Source organism: Bactrocera tryoni, chromosome 1 (assembly GCF_016617805.1).
Source record: "Bactrocera tryoni isolate S06 chromosome 1, CSIRO_BtryS06_freeze2, whole genome shotgun sequence".
Classification (NCBI taxonomy): domain Eukaryota; kingdom Metazoa; phylum Arthropoda; class Insecta; order Diptera; family Tephritidae; genus Bactrocera; species Bactrocera tryoni.
In genome coordinates, this window is record NC_052499.1 from 87,168,712 (window position 1) to 87,192,042 (window position 23,331).

General features: G+C 38.7%; 1 protein-coding gene across 2 annotated transcripts in view; it reads left to right on the forward strand.

Annotated features, from left to right (window-relative positions):
* Positions 1-3,397: 3,397 nt before the first annotated feature.
* Positions 3,398-23,331, forward strand: part of LOC120766649 — a 77,673-nt gene continuing 57,739 nt past the window's right edge. For both annotated transcript variants that reach the window (XM_040092279.1, XM_040092277.1), the window contains exon 1: positions 3,398-3,524. The gene's annotated coding sequence lies outside the window, so the exon portion shown is untranslated. The remainder of the gene's footprint in view (positions 3,525-23,331) is intronic.

Below are 23,331 nucleotides of genomic sequence, written 5' to 3' on the forward strand. Positions count from 1 at the left end.
GGCCAGTCGTATTTCACACGCAAAATATTCGCGAGAGACACGAACAGGTAGCAATCACTTTATGTCAGGTGCGATCTATAGAGTGGTGCCGTCTGACGAGTCACTATGGATATGGGTAACCTGGCGTTGTCCTGATGGAATACAATTCCACTTATATTGTTCAAAGCTGCACGTTTCAAGACGATTGCTTCTTTTAGACTGTCGATTTGTTGACAGTAAAGATTCGATTTAAAGTTTAGCCGTAAGAAAGTAGGTCTTTCTCTGCTGATCCCACCATATCAAAACCTTTCTGAACGGAAATGCTTGCTTGGTCATCGCTGCACCGGCTTAACGCGATTCGTGAGTAACCCACTTTTCTTCACCAGTAAAGTCCGTTTCAGAAATGGATCGATTTCTTGGTATTCGCAAACGGAAATTGGCTTTGTATCCTATCTTATTCAAATTTAAATATAGAACGGGACATACACAAAATGGAAAAACATTTTCAGTACCACACTTAAGATCTCTGCATTCGTTTTTGTTCGTTACCTACTATCTCTAATAATTGATTTATACATATGTCTACATACTAACTATGTATAGATACAAGTTGAAAAAGTTGTAATAATTTCTTAATTGTAAATAAATAAATAGATTTTTAATGATCACTTAAATTCATTCTCAAACTAGTTCATTTTAGCTGGCAAAACCAGTAGTAGTAGCTATTTCGATGTTTTAGCACAGAACGTTTTTCTGACTACTGATTCTACGTTCTCTCGGTCATAATTTATCCCAGTTGTTATTATTTGCCATGACTGTCTTAGCCAACCACACAACCGGTAAAATGCATAACATCCAAAACCACTGCTTCAACCGACACTCTCTAGTGGCTTCAAAACCTAAGGAACTTTAAAAAGTGGAGAAAATCTTAAACCATGTCGTAAAACCAGAGATTAGTTAGTATTCACAGATTTTTTCCATTTCGCAAACCCTGAAAACACTCCCAACAATTGTGAACTTATAAAACATTGAATGAGCTACGCACGGTTGTCTTTATCTCGCACAGCATTAGGAATAAATGAACAAAATGCACTGCATATTCACACACTTATTCAGATAGATAAACCCAGCACAGTGAGCAATTGGAAATAGCTGGCCATTGCAATGAAACAGTAACATAACGGTCACAGAAGTGAGAACAGCAAGACGCCGGCGAGTGCCAGTGCATTGGTGTCTCAAAAATAAAAGTCTATTAGACTTGTTTGATTTGTGTGTGCTTAAGGAGATATTAAAAACCAATTAGTCGGCGAAATATTCGTAACTTTAAGGACGTGAAACCGTAAACAGCAAACGCGCGTTGCATCTCGTGCACAAATGCACATTTTTATCTCACAGATACTACGGCCTGTTTTGCGCTTTCCGTCGAATGACACACACACAGCCATCAACTTCAGCATAGATAAATTGATCAGAATCTCTTTTCTTACTCTCTCGCTTGTCAGCTGGCAGTGGAGCCTGATCTTTTTTCTGAGCTGGTCCCGTCAATCAGCAGTTAGAGAAAATGGCGGGATGCCAGAAGAATAGCGCTAAAACGAACTGCCAAAATTAGTGCGTTGTTGAAATTCTGGAAAACTAGATGTCGGTAGTTTGTAAAATTATTTATATATTTTGGTGATATAGGCCTACTGGTGAACCGAGCATCCAAAAATAATATGGTTAACGTTCTATTTACTTCAGTGGTAGTGTGGAAACTGCAAAAGTGGCATCATTGGCAATTGGTATAAAAAATGTGAGTTTTAACAGCTCTCTCTCGAAGCAAAGAGATTCTATCAAGTTATCTATGACTTGACACACACACCCACTCAGATCCATTGCGAACAGCTGAGAAAGCACTCCGCATTCACAATAAACAAACGGCAAATGTCAAAAACTAACAGTGAATGCCAACAACCGTTGCATGCTAGTTGTCTCTGTCGCACGCGTGTGCATCGCCCAACAAGCGACCGTCGAACGACAGCAGCGACGCCAGCGTCAGAGTCAAAGGCTGCCTATTTGCATTTGCTAGAGTTCGATTAACTGCAGCGTTCGCGTAGTTTGCGAGTGAGTGAATGAACGAGGCACGAAAAAGTCATGTAGAAAATGGTCGAGTGCGTTGCTGAAGCAAAATAGCTGTGTTTAGTGATAATTCAGTTAGCTATACTGCATAAAATTAATTAAAAGTAACAGTAAATAAAGTGGATAACAATTCGCGTGTATTTGAAGTGAAAGAGGTGTGTTTTTCAATAAAATTATTTGTGTTTTTTTCCGACTGGCTTGGCTGCTTAAACTGCGAAGCACAGCGCATACATACAACAAATAAAGCGTTCGCAATCACAACAACAACAAAGTAGGCAGTGAACACCACAAAAATATCACAGAAAAAATTCAAGTGCAGACGTAAATGCGATTTTTGCTCTTTTTTCTTCCACCACCTTTATGTCGTTTGCGTCATCCGCTTTACTGCCAGCTTCGTTGGCTGACTCCTAATTTACCCTACTTCGTTTGGCGTTTCGTTCGACGCCTGACGCCCTGTAAACACTGCCCGGCGCAATCGGAAACCGTGCAACGCTCAAACACACACATACAAACTGGCATACTTACATACAGACATGAGTGTGTATGTAAACAAAAGTGCGCTTGCGAGTGTGTTTTCAGCTTGGAAATAATTCAATGCACGAAGCATTTGTCCTTGCGCGAGCAAGATGACAGGATAGTATTTCGGCGAAATGTGTGCGCGTGTGTGTGGTTTCGCATGTAACCTTCGCAAAGAATCAAAAAAAATACAACAAAAACATTAAAAGTTAGCAAAAGTTAATAAAAATGGCAATGGCTTAGCATAGCCAAAGTGCAGTGCAGTGTTTTTACGTTGTTTTCTTAAAACAAAAATAAAAAATATCTACGAAATAATAAATTTTGATAGTGAAAACTCAACTAACACTTGTGTTTCGTCAAAAACATCGATTTTATTATCGCGAAAACAAAATACGCAAGAATCACAAACAGAAGGTGGCTTCGCGTCGGCCCACGTAGTGAAGCGCCTGTAAACGCCCACCGCGCACCATCACGCGTGTCGCTTTGTTGTCCTTTGACATTTACCCCGCACATCCGCCTACTTCCGTTGCACCGCTTTGAATTTGCAAGTTTCCAAAACCGCAAAAACGCGTCTGCTCGTTTGTGTATGTGTGTGTGTGTGTGTATGACTGTGTGAATAATTTCTGTGGGTGTGTGCGAGAGTGTTTGTTTACACATACATATTTCAGAGCAGCAGCGTTGTTAATATATATAATATTGAAATTTATTGTTTGTTTTCAAGGATATCTAAAGAAAAATTTAAAGCAGAAACATGAAAATTTGAAAAACAATCTAATTCACGCTTTTGGATAACAAATAATTAAATATTGCTGTAAAACATTGAGGCTACATATGTACATACATATTTGGTATACAACGCTCCAATTCGGATTTCAGTTGCGGCAAGCGGTGTTTGTGAATGAATTTTATAATTGGTGAGTGAAAAAAAAATATAAAGTGAAAATGATATTGAGTAGAAATAATTTTAAGAAGAAGATAATATTCTTTAAATATACTTACATATATACTTAATTTCTAGGAATGAATGCAATATTGTGAAATTTTATGGTTCTAGCGAACATAAATCACCGTAAATGTCTCATTTCATTCCTCAAATGTTTTCGATATTACTCATTTCCCATTTATACTTGCCAAAATGACCTAATCATGACTACTTGTTTTTATATGAATTCTTCTACCTTTTATCTTTTTGTATAGGTGCTTCTTTTAAATTCTATTTCTTTTTACATACATACATACATATATTTGTTTGTAGTTGCACCACTGCTTTTCCTTTATTGCTGACACTTAATTAACGAAAGTCTAGAGTTCCTCATATCGATGCAAGCGAGTGAGAAAAGCTCATTTGAATGAAAATTTAACCTCGACCTCTACTCTGTGATGATAATGCATCAAAAGGACATAAAGGGTGCAAAACGAAGAATGGGTTTATATGAATGTAGGCATAAGTGTTCCCAGTAGAAAAAATATCTCATTTTGCTTGTGATTTTTCAAACAAAGCGATTATGAAATAAAAATTAAAAGATAAATTTTTTGTTGGTGGAAACTTCTAAAGCAGCATTTGAAGTGTAAAGTTTTTGTCTTAAATTTCAATAAAATCTCTGAAGATTCCATACTTTAAGTTTGTGTAAAAAGATCTTAATTCAAAAAATTTTCTTTGCGCTTTATATTTTTCTAAAAATATTTCAAGTTTTATCCATTTAGTTACTATTTAAAATTCTTGGAATAATTTCCCTTAAATTTATGTAAAACTATTGCTTCGTTGGACAAATTTCGCTGCCTGCCACCTGATTCCAGCATGAGTTTCGGTAGAAACCGCCTATGCTTACTCAGTTACCACTTTGTCTGCTTTTACTTTGCCCGCCTCCCGCCACTTGCCTAACTTATCAGCATTTGTTTACACTCAAAGCTCAGAATGTAACCAGCGGCTTGGATGGTACTCCCCCGCTCCCACCACGAGACCACTAAAGCAGCTTCCGAGCCAGCAGCCAACCGACCAACGTATCCGCCGAGCAACCAACAAACCAGGCATCATTCATCCCATAAGCAGCAAAAGCCAACCGCAAACACACGTACACATGGTATGTATGTATATGTGGAGGCACATCGCTGGTTCGTTGACTATCGCAGCGCCTATTTGCTGCAAAGGCTGCACTTTTCGACAACAACAATTGCACTCAAGCCACATTTCATCGTCAGCGTGTTCTTAACGTGCATACACTTTGTTACCCACCGTTATTAGTTATATACATATGTGTATATGTATATAGGCGCGCATATATTATGCATATATATGCATACATATTTGCTCTTTTTCACATTTACCTAATTTTTTTCGCTGCTCTCTTCGCGTGCTTCAACATTTCATCACCGCGTTGTAATAAGAAGGAAAAAATGTGTAATCAGTAGTAAATATTTAAATAGTTAAAAGTGTGTGAAAAACGTCGGAAAAGTTTCCAAAAGCTTTGTGGGTTGGAGCAATTGGTCCCAGCCACCTTCAACTACTGCAGCAATGGTGTGTCGACACAATCCCTCCCGTTTCGGGTAAACATTTCGACAAAACTCGCTTTAAATTCGAAGTTTGTATGTGTGTGTGTGCTTTTAATCAGCTTTTTGTGCTGAGGGTATTTGCTGAGTAAACATTTCTTTTATGCATACTTGTATGTATGTATATTTAAGTGAATATTCATTATTTAAATGAGCAGAGTTTTGTGTTGGCGCCCGAGTGGTGTTTGTCTACCTTGCGTGGCTCTCATTAACTTGTGAAAATTATTTGTTTAACTAATACAAATAAAAAAGCAATTTTGATTTGAAGAAACTTTCCTTAAATGAGCAAGTGCCGGTGAGAGAATTTTAGAAAGCATCAACTTACGCAGATCCACATATTTCTTATGAGACGTCTTGAATAGTATTCTGCAATGCAAAAATTTTGAATGAAAATTTGACTTTTTAGCTGAATGCATGCCGATTCCATTACTATCGGGTCCATACAATCCCAATATTTTTAGTGAAGACTATAGAAAGCGGTAAAGCAAACTCCTGTTACTTCTTAAAGCGTTTGAAATTTTGAATCTTTCTGCACGTTATTTCCATATTTTCATGATTGTCATGCATTAAATGTTTATGTGTTTGGCACTGTATTTTCAAACCACCTCCTCAAATGCAGCTGTCCCACAACCGTCCGAATAAGTTGGCAATGAAATGTTATTCACTCTTTGCTACATCATCGCTCGCTGACAAACAGCACAGATCAGACACTATGAATGGGCAGAAAATCCGACGACAACAACGACAACAGAAAGCTAAACTAAAACCATAACGGGCCCAACTGCAGAAGCACAAAAATAAAGGAAAAACTAATAAATAATAACAGCAAACATTGTGGAAACGGAGCGCAATCATTTTGCACCAGCCGTAATATGATGCAAAACGAGCATGAGAGCAACATGCTCCGTGTAGCACCAGCCGCACTGACTCCAGTCCGCGAGCCAAACTACTCACCAGCAGACAGACAGCCAAGCAGGGCGCACAGCCGAAGCAACCGCCCGTGGGGAAGACTGGCGCTGCAGAAGAGGAGAAGCGGAGTGAAAGGCAACGGCGTTTGGAGCTGAGTGCTGCCGACTGGAGATGAATTTCCTAGAATTCGCCGTGATTCAGCCGCATTTTGTACTTGAAATAACGCGACACCAGTCGTTGGTGAAGGCAGTTGCCTTTTTTCATAATTCTTTTTTCTCGAAAAAAAAAGCTGTAATGTATAGTTGTTTGGGTTAGTGCTCTTGTTGTTGTTGTGCGACTACATATACTCGTATACGTTGTAATGTCTGGCGTGCTGTGAATTCATTTGCTTCAATTTCGAACTGATTTTGTGTTTCTCTGGCTTTTTATTATTTATAAAAAAATATACGAAATTATTGCAGACAGTTGCATACACTCGAAATGGACAGTTTAGGTTGCCAGACAATAGTGATAGTTACATACATACATAAATATATATGCGAGAAGAAACAAGTAAAGAAGCAAAGTACACTGTGCATAATATTTTCGAAAATTGGTTTATTACAGTAAGCACTCGATATGTGTGACGGAATAATACCAGTACAAAATATTTCCTTCGGAAAAGTTGTTTAATTTTTTCAATTTCAGAAGCTCACATTTTTAATACCATATTACCAAAAACATCAATATTTGTTGTTATAAGCATTACTTATGTTTTTTGTTCATCAATCTATTGAAAGTCAAGTTAAGGGGGAAAAAAACAGATTTTATTCACAAAAAATATTTTTCATAATAGATTTCGGTTCTATGCACTCCGAAATTGAGTTTATTGGAAAGTGATATACAATTTCAAATGAATTTCCGTAACAATCTGCTTTCGGTTTAACCCCAACCTTAAGTTAGGGAACCATCTAAAAATTGAAAATCTTACCATTACGCAATATACTCCCTTATGTTATTTATAGTGATTCCACTTAAAACTCTTAACATTTTGCAAAATTTATATCCTTGAGAAAGTTTTATTTTCTCTGCGGATGCCACCGAGACCACTCAATAACTGAATGATGCTTTACTTATTTTGTCAGCCAACACTTTTCCATTGTTCTTACCTTTACTAGAGGCGCATAATTTCATAGAATTAATGATGCATTTAAAATTAATGACAAAGAACTTTGGAGACAAAGTGGGTGTACTTGACTTGTCGTCATCAGTCCAAGTGCAGTCTAGAGATTTTGGTCCATTACCACAACAAGCCGTTAGTGGATAGGTGAAATTGACTGGGTAGGGAATGTTCTAAGGGGTTGTCAACAGTTGAGCCGTACGAACGCACGTACTGACCACACAGTCAGGTGGAGACTTTTGTGGAAACTTCTGCCACAGAATTCGAAATTGATTGGTCGAGATGAAGCACTTTATTTATAGTTTGAAACAAGGTAACTACAAATATTTGTTTGAGGTATTTTTATATGCCTTATGTGTATATACATATGTATATGTGCTTACAGTCATTTGCAAATATTGATGTGCCCTGTGAGAATTGTTTACCGTGATCTTTTTGCTTTATTCAGGTTTTTTGAGCAACTTTCCAGTGTATAGCTTTATAATGAAAGCAAACACATGGCCTATATATGTATGTATATATAATACATTTATTATCTACTAGTGGCTTAGGTAGTGGAGACTTAAGATGAATTTTTCCTTGGAAGGGAAAGTTATTTAATATGCTAAAGCTATTGTGAGAGAGAGAGAGAGAGTCGGTCTTTCAATGAAGAGTTGGTCAGCCTGAACTAATTAGAGGAAGGGAGATAGTATATTGTTCAACTCTCCTTTCTGGGCCAAGGTTGAAAAATCTCAGCAGTCGTACATTCTATGAACCCGGCGAAATGACTGAAATTGATATCAGCCGCCTCAATACATTTGTGGACTTTATCGTTATGTGCCGGTTTTATCTATACCTCGTAAATGTAGTTATCACAACGTCGCTCCACGAATATCAACCCTGACGCTGATGAAGTCCTATAGGGTGTATGCTCTCTTTGCAGATTGACATACTCTCACACATATACTGCTAAGTCTTTGGCTCTGACTTTACCTCAATCACTTCAACTTTGAGAACTTTAAAATTGCCTTTTAAATAATTAAATTATATGCAAATGACTTGATTGCTTTTCTTGGCTCTTTAGTTCTGAAGTCTTTAGAGTACGAGCTGCTCACAAAATACATACATACGTGTGGATGTTTGTGTGGAGTGTGTATCGAAATTTTCAGCCGCCTCTTTACATCTAGGAAATGTGTGGGTTTATCAATTTGAATTAATTAACAGCCATGCGCCGCGCTACTTGGCTCCGCAACAGGCAAAAGTCAGTCTATCAATAGGCATGGCACTATCAAGAAAAAATAAAATTATGATTTTGCAATTGCAATGGCAACGCGAAATTAAGTTAGCTGCTGCAACAACACCCATACGCGCCGAGAGCCAACACCACTTCAAAGCGCTCTGTCAGTGGCAACTGCATATACATACATACACATATACAACGGTGTGATTGCGTGAGAGTATTTTGCTACTAGCAGAGGTATACCTGGCGCTGCCTCGCAATATCCCACTTAAACAACCGTTACCTGAGCACTTAACTAGACCCGAATTTCTTCGAAATGTTGTCTTCCAAAGCTGGAATAGTTGCTGGCTTATTTCTGTAGACTTTAGACTTGACGTAGCCCCACAAAAAATAGTCTAAAGGCGTTAAATCGCATGATCTTGGTGGCCAACTGCCCATGCATCCCGAAAAAATGCACTGTTTGGTGTGGTTTGTACGCTGGTGGAATCATTGGACCGTATTTTTCAAAGATGCTGTTGGACGCAACGTTACGGTGAATGGCGATCGCTATCGTTCGATGCTAACAAACTTTTTGTTGCCAAAATGGAAGAACTGAACTTGGTTGACATGTGGTTTCAACAAGATGGCGCTACATGCCACACAGCTCGCGATTCTATGGCCATTTTGAGGGAAAACTTCGGAGAACAATTCATCTCAAAGAAATGGACCCGTAAGTTGGCCACCAAGATCATGCGATTTAACGCCTTTAGACTATTTTTGTGGGGCTACGCCAAGTCTAAAGTCTACAGAAATAAGCCAGCAACTATTCCAGCACAGGGAAGACAACATTTCCGAAGAAATTCGGGCTATTCTGGCCGAAATGCTCGAAAAAGTTGCCCAAAATTGACTCTTCCGAATGGACCACCTAAGACGCAGCCGCGGTCAACATTTAAATGAAATTATCTTCAAAAAGTAAATGTCATGAACCAATCTAACGTTTCAAATAAAGAACCGATGAGATTTTGCAAATTTTATGCGTTTTTTTTTTTAAAAAGTGATCAAGCTCTTAAAAAATCACCCGATACAACGGTGTGATTGCGTGAGAGTATTTTGCTACTAGCAGAGGTATACCTGGCGCTGCCTCGCAATATCCCACTTAAACAACCGTTACCTGAGCACTTAACTAGACACAATTACATAGATTGAGTTGTGGTATTTCATTATGTGTATGTATGTATGTGTGTGTGTGTGTTTGTAGTGTAACAAGTGCCACATCCTTTTGGAATTCTTCGCGCGGCACCATTACCATTCTGAATGGCTGTCAGCTACCGTTATTTACAATTTTATTTCACTTCACTCGAAAGGTTGACGGCGGTGTCTAGAAGGCCGATGGCAAGATCTCGCCAGTTAAGGACACTCCGGCGTTCGGCTTCAACGAACGTCACCGCCTTTCACCACAACATCAAACAGTCGGTCCAAGTTATGCGGCGAAGAGTGTGTCAAGCGGTGTGTTTTATGTTTGTGTGCGTGTGTTTGGAGCGGTGTGAGAGGCCTGTGCAGAAAGCAACTACAAAATAGTGCTGTTTATTCAGTAAATGTCCTTGGAAAGGTGCATTCTCTTTAGGCAGGAGACGTTTCGCTACTTCAGTGTAAATACCTGTTAATGTGTGTGTATGTATGTAACTGCGGTCAAAGTATGTGATTATCATGTATTTGGGCTATTCAAAATGCAAAGTACTTGAACTTGACTTGAGTGCTTAACGGCATACCTCAGGCAAACAAAGGAATAAGTTAGCAGTAAGTAATAAAAGTGCGTGGAGTATGCAAATTGACATTCACAGCTGTTGTTCAGTCGCAGGGATATACGGTGCGACAGAATTTAATATTATGGATAACGGGTGATCCAAGTATAAGTACTTTTTCAATAGAAGAATGTTTTTCGCGCGCTTCGCTCAACTTATAGTAAAAATAATCGGCCTACTGAGCGTATTATTCGCAAGAACTTCACCCATCTTGAAACCCAGCATTCATTATTGGATAATATTCGACCGAATAGACCACGTCCAGCACACAGTGAAGAAAATACAGCAGCCGATGCTTAAAGTGTACACGAAGACCGTGGAGAGTCAATTCAACGCCGTTTACAGCAATTCTGATTGACGTATGGAACGACGCGGTTTACGTCGAGATCTTCAATTACACGCATACAAAATACTGCTTGTGCAAGAACTAAAGCCGCTCAACCTTATCAAGCGACATCGCTTCGCTATGTAGACTCTTGAAAAGTTCCAAAAAGATCCGACGTTTTCGAACACATTTCCCACATTTGGGACGAAGAGCAACCCGAAGAGATTCAAGAGCTGCCATTTCGTCCAGAAAAAAACAAGGATTTGACGTGGTATGTGGTACGTTGGAATCATTGGTCCATATTTTTTCAAAAATAATGTCGGTGAGACTGTAACCGTCCATTGCTACCGCTATCGCACCATCATAACCGACTATTTGATACATAAAATTGATGCTTATGATGACCGAAACATTTGGTTTCAGCAAGATGTCATCACTTCCCACACATCGCATCAACCAATGGATTTAATGCGAGAACACTTCGGTTAGCAAGTAATTTCACGTTTCAGGCCGTCCGATTGACCACCAAGATTGTGTGATATCACACCGATGAATTTTTTCCTGTGCGGATATATAAAGTCTAAAGTCTATGCGGACAATCTCGCTTCGATTCAGGCCTTGAAGCAAAACAGCACGTGTGTCATTCGCCAGTCGAAATGGTCGAACGTGTTATCGAAAATTGGACTCAACGGATGAACCATCTGAGACGTAGCCGCGGCCAGCATTTGAAAGAGATAATCTTCAAAAACAAATGCCAAAGAATGTTCTTTCGAATGATCATAAACATTCCCCATTAAATTTCAAGTTTCTGTGTATTTTTTTTAAAAAGGAACCACCATATATCATGCTTTATATAAACTTTTCTATCATATTCCGTGACAAAATCGAGCTCATGAATGCATAAAAATATAAAACAAATAGAGCATCAAAACAAGTTGATTTTGTTCTCTTTTTGTGAATTTTCTTGCTGAGTTACAAAGTAACTGACGCAAGGAGCACACAGGTAGGAGCAAGGATACAAAAATGCAGACCCATTCTTGCGTTAGAAGGGCAAAGGACATGCAATTACCAGCTGAAAGCAAAATAAGAGACATGAGATTGGCATGGCATACAATGTATATTCGTATCTCTAGCAGAGATAAGCCATTTAAACACCAACAGCGAGCTGACATCTCGCCATATTATGTCGCCATGCCCCGCACTCCTCACTCCGCTCTCAATTTGCAACTGTCAATAAGAGTTTCTGTGTTAAACAAATGTATATATAATATATGTATGTACGTAAGTGGATCCAAAGAAAATAATCAGCAGCTGCATCGCTCTCAAGATGGTCTGATTGTTGTTGTGGTAGAAGCAGCAAGCAAATTGAGACAGGCGAACGTCCGTTTGTAGCCGAGTCTATACAGACGGTCTACACTGAGCTCTCGACAGCGCTTCTTGAGCACGTTGATTTGAAAAGGTTTAAGGTCAAATAGGTGTTGCCATGTTAATAAGAAATACTTTGTAATTCGCTGCTCCGGTTTGTTGCATTTTTTAAATTGCAAAACTGGATCGGGAGACTGATATAAATACTGACGGAGTGTAGAAAAAAGCATAAATGTCTGGGGTACAAGACAACACGGCATATGGATAAGAGAGGTAATATCTTGTTTAAAAATAATTTTGCAGTTTTCAACCGGCTTTTCAAACCCACATATGTTTTTCGCAAGCGCATATTAGTCCAATAATCAGCAGTCTCTGATTTAAGTGACTTCATTAACACAATAACTGTTTTATGGTTGGCTGCAAATTGGATTTCATACCGGCGGTGCGACTATTTAGGGCATTAAAAGTGGAAACCACCAAGTGAACATTTCATCATTATTTTTAGTACATTTGGCCACAAAGTCCACATAAATAACCAATAAAATTTTAAGTGGCAGCACGCGCTGCTTATCGACAACAAACACCATGTATCCACCAACCTCTGCACTGGCGCTCGTGCGTACCCCCGCAGCTACAGCGTTGACCATCGTGTCGCAATTTGCACTTCCATAATGCGCTTTTTATGGTTATAACCGGAGCCATTTTTGACGCTGCTGCAGGCAATTGCCACACAAATGATCTACAAGGAGCGCGCAAACACCATGACAGAGTGTCCAAACGATGTGGATATATAAGCAAAAACAAGATGAAACAATAACAACAATTGCAGGAAGTAGCAAAAGTAAAGTAACAAGCTTGCAACGTGACAAAGTAGACACGCATGTCGAAGGTAGTGCAGCGAGCAGCGCTCCACGAACACGGCCCAACGAAAGGATTGCACAACACAGTCGGCTACAACCTGCGTCACGGAGCGGGAAACGCCTTTTACACGGAATGTTGCCAGTAAACGAGAAGGACACGAAAAGATACGGAAACTGCAGCTGTTCAAAAAGAAATGTCTTAGAGCAGCCCGGTAGGAAACACGATATCTACACGATAGAAAGCGAATAGTGTTTATTCAGTTCTAAAATGGACCCAAATAGAGCGTAACAGATGGTGTATTTCAGAGCAGTAAAGCTTATTTGATCAGGGTTTCATAAAATTTTGTTCAATTGTTAAATTCTTTCTTTTTGAATACACATACCGTGTTATTGCAATATTGAAAGAGTTCCTAAAAAATTTTAGAATCTTCACATAACATTTCTGGTACAATTTCCAACTGGCCCGATGTGGAAAGTAAACAAGACGGTTGAATGGTGGAGCCGCAAATGTGGAAGAATAATATTTATACATGGTGTGGACAGCATAATATACATATATATGTATATTTATGTGCAAATGAATGTGCCTGGTGAAAAGCTACGAATGACATAAAATGTCATATGTTGAAAGAATAGAGGAAATCATTTTATACAGTACACATTCGTTTAAAAATTGCTTTGATCGATAAAACGCAGCCCTGTACGTAATGTCTTAGAAGAAAGTAATAACATATGTGAAAATAATATTTTGTCATTGACGAATTTAAATTGTGTTGTTGTTATTATCAGAGGTGTCCAATTCTCCTCTCTCGGAAAATAGAGAGTCGTAAATCATCTTACCGGCTTCGACAGTTATTCCGATAGGTTTGAGGAGTGATTGATTTATACAAGGTTTTTTGTTATCCATAATGCCAAATAAACTTTGTTGTGTTTTTCTGATAAATTTCTCGTGGATATTCTGATGATTTTGCGTGCTGTACAAAAAAAAAGTTATTGGCTGAATTGCTGGAAAATACAGTTGGTTACTTAACAGCAAACTGACACTGGCTGGCTAAGTTTCTGTGGGAAAACCGTTTCTTAACCCAAAAAATAACAAAAAAGAGGACAAGTTTAGAGCGAAAGAAACTTTTTGGTTATTTCGCTCTTTGTGAGAGTAACTTGCAGTATTGTTCTTCCTCCTTATGATAAAAACCTATGAATCAGTATATTTTGACATTACGAGAAATTATAGTTCTTCGACTATAAACACAATACGTTTGACGGTTAACAACTAGAAAATTGGAACAAAAGAATATGTGCTCTAAGAAAATTGTAACCTCTAAATTTGGGGCGCTCTTACACTGTAATAAGTTATTTATCTCTTTACCTCTAATATTATCTTATGGTAAATATATTTTAATAGGCCGAGAAATCTTTTCATGTTAGAAATACTCACCTTGAGTTTCCTTTTTCTTCTTCTTCTTTACTGGCGTAGAGTCCGCTTACCCGGTTAAAGACGAGTTAACAACGGCGCGCCAGTCGTTTCTTTTTTCGCAAGGTGGCGCCAACTGGAAACTCCAAGCGAAGCCAGGTCCGTCTCCACCTGGTCTTTCCAACGGACTGGAGGACTTCCTCTTTCCTAGGCAGTCTCTTAATTCGCTGAACTATGTCAATGTCGACGTATATTTCATACAGCTCATCGTTCCATCGAATGGGATATTCACCGTGGCCAACGCGCAAAGGACCATAAATCTTTCGCAGAATCTTCCTCTCGAAAACTCTTAACGTCGTCTCATCAGATGTTGTCATCGTCCATGCCCCTGCACCATATAGCAGGACCGGAATAATGAGTGACTTATAGAGTTTGGTTTTTGTTAGTCGAGGACTGAACTTCTTCCGAAGTAGCACCTGTTGGCAAGAGATATCCTGCTGGTTCCAAGATAGACGAAATTATTTACAACTTCGTAGTTATGACTGTCAGCAGTGACGTGGGATCCTAGTCGCGAGTGCGACGACTGTTTGTTTGATGACAGGAGATTTTCCGTCTTGCCCTCGTTCTCTGCCAGACCCAATTGCTTTGCTTCCTTATATTCCCAGTCTGGAGAAAGCAGAACTAACGGCGCGGGTGTTGAGACCTATGATATCAATATCATCGGCATACGCCAGCAGCTGTAAACTCTTATAGTGGATTGTATCTGCTCGATTAAGTTCTGCAGCTCGAATTATTTTCTCCAAGAGAAGATTGAAGAAGTCGCATGAAAAGGAGTCGCCTTGTGTGAAATCCTGCTTGGTATCGAACAGCTCGGAGAGATCTTCTTTCAGATTTAGGAAAAAAAATTTTTCTTCAATATAGTTAAGAGTTTTCGCACTAAAAATATTATAAATGACATCGCCTTTTTATCTACGAATATTATTCTGTAATTTTCCAATGTACCTTATCGACAACCTTTGAAAAGTTACCGAAAAGGAAATCTAACGTTAATAATAATAACACAAACAAAAATGCTACTAGACAATCGAAACATGCCAAAGCCGGGTGCAAGGCAACATGGACGAAGGATAGACGAAACCAGTCAAAGGGATCGACAGAAGTGGCAGCATGTGAATGTCAGCAATAGTTACATAATTGGAATTAGTTTGTCAGGGTGTGTCTGTGTGTGTGTGTGAGACTGCAAGAGCTGCTGAGTAAGTTGTAATAGCAAAACTGTGTGGTGTTAAGTCCAAGTAGCAGCTGACAGCTTGTGTTACTACATTCTTTATTTTCTCCTGTCATACGAATATATGAATGTACGTATGTATATATTTTAAACAAATACATAGTAAATACACATGGGTATGACGTAAGCCACTCACTGACCGAAATGGCCTTTTATCATCCAATAAAATTGAATACAACTTGAGAAACTCTGCTACTCAGCCGCAGCTGTGGCAAACGACCGTTGGGAGCACTTAAGCTAGCTTTCATTGGTAATTTAAGCTTGCAAAAATCAACCGACAAAAAATTAAATTGAAACGAACATTTTAATTGTTCTTGAAGCACTACTTTGTTGGTTATTTAATGCCTTGTGGTGCCTTTGGAGAACATGAATGAAATACGGCGAAAAGTGGCAAAAAGTACAAGAAAAGTAAAAGAAAGAGAAGCGCGCACAATTTAAGCAGTTTAACTGAAACATGTCAATAGAATCAAGTAAGGGTGTCACAGTCTTTGGTTACCCACAAATAATTTTTTTTTATTTTGTTCCAAGTCAACTATTGGAGTCATAGCGCTCTTTAATTGACACAGTACGGTTTTAAAATTAATTTTGCTGGTAATATTTTCGCAACTTTCTTTATAATTAAAAAATTTCTCGTGCAAATTGATATCAATGTGCTCACTTGCTACTTCCTAGACCCACATTTAAGCAAAATCGCCTTAAGTCGCAATTTTCCTCGCTAATAAATCTTACCACACAGCCGTATCGCTGCAACGAATACTCCAAATGTTACCATTGTAGACTTCACAGCGCGCAGCAATTCGGGCCACATGCAATAGACATGTACAATTTGCATAAACGACAGTGACAGCCGGCAAAACGACCGTCACATTAGACATTTGTTACAAAAAGGTAAACAAACTTTGAACGCGGAGACACTCACTCACCCACCACTTTAGCCCCAAGCCAACCGGAGAAAAGGCCAGACACCAATGCCGCCTACCTTCGCAGCAACTCGCCACAGTTGCCTATAAATTCGTACGAGTGTATGTATGTGTGTGTGTGTGAATGAATGTAGAGAAATCCATTTTCACGTTTCCTACCGCATTTCGAAATTACGATTGCACAAATTCGCACACGTACACACATGCAGTTGGCTCTTGCGTAGCGTATGGGCAAATATAAATAAATACTTAAGGCAGCGAAATTGCAATGCTGCGCACTCCGCCTAAAAATAACGATCAGTCTGCGTCTGCAGGGAACCTAAAATTTCCATTGAAAAGTCAAGAAGCCACTGACCGCATAAATTCGCATTCAAATCGGCCAAGCCTAACCAAAAAGTTGAGTAAAGTAGCAATAACAGAAAATCACAACAAAACCGCTGAGTGTTTTCCTATGGGTAAGCACACACACGCACATTTGTACCATGAATAAACGCCACTTGCCACATGCGCCCGCTTACTCTCGCACAAATACGGTATCACATGCTGATTTAATTCAAATATATGCCGCACTCCACTATGTGTGTGTTATCGTGGGCTGTTGCAGCTGCCATTTGAGTTATGAATGTTTCATTGCACATTTCGCCAACGGGCCCAGCCTCCGCCTCAAACCCCCCGACTACCATTCAACTCAGTTCACATGGCAGCATTTCACTTTATTTGCCCGAGCAAAACTCTTGCAGCATTTCGCTCGGTTTTGGTTGCTTTTCACTCCATTTGTTTACAACGAAAAATCGCACACTCTGCGTAAAAGATCCCAATAATACTTTGATTGGCGCATTTGCGCAAAAGACAGCTACAAATATAACTTGTATACCTGGGAAAGACGTTGTCGAAGGAAAAAATATTATCGTGTTTCTTCTCTAGCTCCGATCATGAAGTGGCATAGAGTTGGGCAACATATAATTTGTTGTTTGTTTTTGTTGTTATAGAGCAATAAAGTTGTAAGTGGGGTATCAATATCAGACAGTTTTTTTTATTTTTTTAGTAGGGCAAAGCATCAAAAGCCGAAGTGCGGAGCTTCAATCCTCTAAACCTTACCAACACCCAACTCCAGACTCTCCCACGTAACCACTTGATTAAATATTACTTCGTGGGAATGATAAGACATTTAAATCTCCTCTATGAGGAACGCCTAACCTGCTCTATATGTCTCAGTTTTGTCATGATTGAACCTGCCGCTTCGGTGACAGCTTTCCAGTTCTCAGTGGACTGTCACATGAGTGTCGCTAAATTTTCCACCGTAAAACTATCACCGAGTGTAGTTTTCAGTTTTTTCCTTCTATTTAAAAAGCAAGGGTAATAAAAGAATACATGCTCAGCGCCTTCAAAGCACTCTGAACGCGTCGGATAATTCGGGCTAAAGACGTGCTGGAGTCTGTATACATAGGTAGATTCTAAAGCACTCAGGTCGTCTTAGTATTTGGGATAGGTGCAAATGCAGGTCCCCTATATGTCTGTCGATCCATGAATGGATGTCCGGTAACAGTCTGTCGGTCTACGGTGCTTTGAGTGAGGTTTGCCACCGCTGTTGCCATCTAATTGAGCTTTTGACTCTCTGTTCTCTTTTATCTCCTAAAACAAACAGATTGTCTAAAAAAATTATAGTTGGCAATATTATATTACAATCACAAGCTGTAAGAACCAAACTTGCAGAGGATAAATCTTTCCAGCATCTCGGTATAAGTGAAAACGAGCGAAATAGGACTACAACGACGCCTACTTCCTATATATTTAGAATTCAGCTTGTGTACCTCAGTGCGTGTATCTGACTTTATACTGAAAATACTCGTCATGAGAGAAATATTATTGAATTTCAGAGAAGTCTTTTACTGATAATAATGGGTCCTTGTGTCAAAAGTAGTAATAGAGGTCAATACTTAATCTTTCGGTGGGCTTTATATCGTATATATCGCTCTTTCTATCGCACAACCCTGGGAGGGAATGTTTCGCCTACTACCTACCCAGAGGATACTTGGTCCAAGATCAGAAATCGTGAGCTCTGTAAAATAATCGTTTCTGGCCACTCCCAAGTGAACGGCGCTCAGAGAACTTTCCTCTCTTCCCTGAACTTCTACATACGGCTCCATCTTCTTCAGCTTCCTTCCTTATACTACACATTATTTATTCCTTTTAATCTAAAGAGTTTCTTCAGCAAACTGACCTGACCATGTTGGTTTTCCACCACACTCTAAAGGATGGGGATTTGACGAACTGTTTTAAAAATATTTATGTTTCTCTCTTTATTACAAACTTTTACAACAAAAGTGTTCCAAATATACATTTGCAAGAGGAGAATTTCAGGAATTGATTTCGCCTCTTATACTCCACGACTCCCTCTCACATTTCGATCAGTTTCTCGCCTCCATGCTTGCATTATCAGCTGCCACTTGCAATCAGTGGCGTCGCCGCTGCCAATCGACAACCGGAATCGTAATCAAAGTATGGCAGCCAACACTCGCAACCGCCGAAGGCATCAGCACGTTGATGTTGACCGGCAAAACAAACACACCGTCACATACACATGAATGTGTATATGTGTGCACTTAGATGAGCGTACAAATGTGGTTTTGCGGTTTATTGATTAGCTGATTGTCAAAGCAAACGCGAAAAGAAGCAAAGGAACCAGAAATTACCAAAGTGAAAGGTGGAGCTAAATAAAGAAAGCACCGCGGCACTAATCCAATGAAGAAATCAAGCAACCAAACGTTGCAAAAGGGAAATTTATTTCCGCGTGAAGAAATTACAATGGTGAGAGCGTCGACAGCAAGTGACTTCTCGAAAATGCGAGAAATATGGGCAAATGCAAAGCACTCCCTAATCCCCCGTACATTTATATCACTCAACTGCATGCTAACGCCTTCAATACTTCGTGCGGTTATTTATTAGAAAATAATGCATTTTAATTTCCTATAAAAACTAGAAGGAAAAACTACGTGCCACAAAGCATACAGCAAGTCAGTGGTGTTTTCTTCGCTATTCCTCTTTGGTTTTCCTTTGGCGTTGCTCTGCGCAACAAGCAGAAATTATGTCAGCCCACAGTATTGCGTGTGTGGCCGCGACTATTTTTGGTTGCCAGTTTTGCTGTGTGATTTCCTGTATTTTATCGCCACAATGCGCTCATTTCTGCTGTTGATTACTGCGACAGCATTTTTATTCGATATTTCTTCTCAAAAACCAACAATCACAAGCTCTATATACATATGTACATTTAAGTATATTTATGCATATGTATGACTGGGAGGAAGCCCACCAAGCATTGTCATAGCCGATAGGTGGAACTCCATCATCACATAAATAAATATATTTTTTTAACTTTTGGCAAAAATAGTTTTTTTTTTGAGAAACCGCCATTTTGTCAAAAAATTTTATTTTGCTTATTCCTTCGATTAATTAGTAGATTTAACATTACTTTAACGAAATCATAGGATCCAGTTCAGAGACATAGTGGTCACCTCAAAACGTCTTTTTTGAGATGAACTCCCGGAGATCAGCTGTAATTCCTTTTCAAATAAATATTTTTACCGATACTAAGTCTTAAAATGCAGTTAAAAGATACCATAATATGTGCACAAATTTTTGGATGGAAGTTTTCTGAGAAAAAATCTGGAAAATTGGCTTTGTTCGGCCTTCTGCCTGTATACAACCCCATGATTATTAAATTAATCAAATTATTTTTAAAATGCAGAAATCTTACTTCGTTTTTTTATTTACCACGAGCCCACTGTGCGCTCGCAAATGATCTCAAGACTTTTCTTTCGCATTTATTTGTTGCATTTCGAACGAATTCGTAAGCTAATCTCTAACTGGCTGGTTCAGCTCGATTTAGCACAAATCGACGTTAAAGGAAGAAATAAATAGTTGTTGTATAAATAAAATAAATATAAATGCTTACATACTTGCGTACATGTGACTAGGATAACCCGTGAAATGCATTACCCATCTGTTGCTAAGACTAAAAGTTGTCTTATTACATACATATGAGCAATGATGTCCCCTCTCATTAACCCGATTGCGTCTCTAATATGCATTTCTAATATGTGACGCCTCCTCATCTCTATGGCTCATAATATTTTCCTAGCAGCTCTTGTTGTTGTTGTTGTTGCATTCGCAATTACCGCGCCTCGCATTCTGCCACATGCGGCGTTGAATTGCAGTTTCAATTTATACTTTGTTAATTGTGGCAATTGCGTCGCAAAATATAAAAGACTTTGTAATTCAGTCGCCACTGGCGTGCAGCTTGCACAAGTACAAGTAAGTATGTATGTGCATGCAACATTTGCCACAAACCCTCAAGCATGGTGCACGTTGTAGTTCTGTCGGCTGCTCAATGGTGTAGTTGACAACGACACACACACACACAAAGCCAAGTAAGTTTATGTGCTTGTGGCACATTGTTGCTGCTTTTGTAGTAGTATTTGCCATGGCTTTGACTTTGGCTTGGTGTGGTCTGGCGTTGTGGCGATTGCATTACTTTGCCATATTATTTTTTCTTCCGCAATATTTATTAGTATCTATGCCGTTGTTGTTGTCGGGTTCTAGAATTGCTCTCGACCAGTTTTTCCTCTGCCTGCGCTCCGCTTTCAATTCTCATTAATATCGCTTGGCTTTGTGCTGAACTTGGAACTCAATTTTAATTAAAAACACACACGAGCAGATTGCACACATGTTTATGGCATACATACATACATACACACACACATACGCATGTAAATATATCAATGGACAATTTTGACGATTGTTCGCTTTGTTTTGCCCTTTTTCATGACACTTGTGAGCTAATGTGCCATCGAATTGATTAATAACAGTGCTTTTGTTGGAAGCTCAATGATTGATTGATGGATCCAATGCGTGGGGGTGTAAACGGGGCGTTCTTCGACATTTCTGAATTAGTGAATTGTGTTCAAACTGTTTAACGGCTGATTTAATGGACAATTATTTTGTTCGCCAGAATTGAGTAATATTTGCCTTTGCTTAGTGAACTATTTTTGTTTCAGTCAATTAGCCAACTATTCCATTTATTTCATGTTAAAAATTGACGTTGAAAAAAATGCTCCTAATTTTGTCATTCTAACGCATTATCAATCCCACGCACAAATCCACTTAAAACATTAAAATATTTTCAGTGTTTTATGTTTGTTGTTTAGGCTCCTAAACTCTTCAGGAAAAAAATATTGTTAAGTTGCAGCTCTTCATTGTCACTTGATGTCACTTGAATCACCGGTACATTAAGGGCGGAGGTGGGTTAACTATCATGTTTTTAAAATCATAAAAGAAAATTCCATTCGGTCGTTATAAGCTTTTGAAGGCCGTCTTCTCAATGTCTTGTTAGCAACCATCTGTCAGATAAGTTTTTGCTAACTTAACCTAGACTCCTATTTTCGGTAAAGAACCAGTTTTTTAACTTAACTGACAGATGGCCGCTAACCAGACATTGAGATAAGAGTTCTAAGTGGAATAGATCTAACTCAGGCGCCGAGCGAGACATTTTTTATAGGTGTTTTCTGTAAAAAGTTTTTTTTACTTATCCTATAATATCCAATATCTGCTTGTACGAGTTTTTATTGAGCTTCCAATAAGCATATATATCATCCGATCAAATATGACCCGGAGTGGTTCATTTAAACTGCACACGCAAACCGATAAGAAAAACTTTACTCGATTGATACAACGTGGGGTTGAATATTTTGTTTAATGCTTTGGGTATGGAGTGTGTCAATGCTGTACTCTTACCAAAAGACCTGAAACATTTTCGAATAACAACGTCGAGTAGAGGTTGCCAAAGAGATGCTGACAACGCAGTTGGAGTCCTGTCCCAAAAATCTAACGAATGACGCTCCAAAAATAAGCCAAAACCAAAAAAACCAAATAATTTAATGACTTATACAAAAATAGTGAAAGATAGTTTTTTTGTCAGTCCGGGTCATATTTGATCAGATGGCATACATACATTTTTGTGATGACTTTACAGACTTCTTTTGATTTTTTGTTGTTGGCCTGGCATAGCAGCAGTATTTAAGTACAGCGATTTCATCCAAACTCTAATTGCAAAAGTTCAAGTTTTTGTCTATTTTTTACGCAAAGTTTTGAGCACAATACACATACACATACATACATATTTACATAGTATACATAAAAAGTAAACAATTGAAACATAAATATTTAAAACATACGGCAAACGCACTCTCAAAGTGTAAACACAATGGCTACCACAGACTGCAAACTACATCTGTCAAATATTAAAATACACACGTTCTTATGGGCAGTGTTATTTTGACAGCTGCACGACTACACGACTGCAGGCCGACAGTTGTCGTTCTCGCTAACTTCAATATCCTCCTATTTTTGCCAACGACAGTACGACGACAGTAGAGTTGACAGGAGAATGGAAGATAGAAAGAGCAGGTAGAGTGGTGATGCCACTAATATGTAAAATGTAAAATTATTCACAGCTCTAACAAACTTGATGTTATTTTACAAATAAAAGCATAAAATAGCTATATTATAGCTCTATTATGTCATTTGTAATAACAATTGATAATTTAAAGCAAAAATATTGACCTATTTACTTATTTTTTGCATAAAAAATTTCACTTTGAACAAAATATTAAAATTTCATTGAAGTGAAAGGTATTAGTATGGATACAACGAAATTGTGTACATACAAAATGGACAACTGCGTTGTTTTGTGTACATGCCGGCCATTGTGTTGTTGTTGCTTCTCAAAATGTACATGCAGTAAGATGAACAACGACGTTTTCAGTTCACTGTCGTGCTGCTGCAGTCTGTCGTAGCCATTGTGTTTACACTTTCACACACACACACACAGTCAAGTGCCTGTACATGTGCGCCGCGAACTTCTTTAATTTCGGTCGGTTTTTAT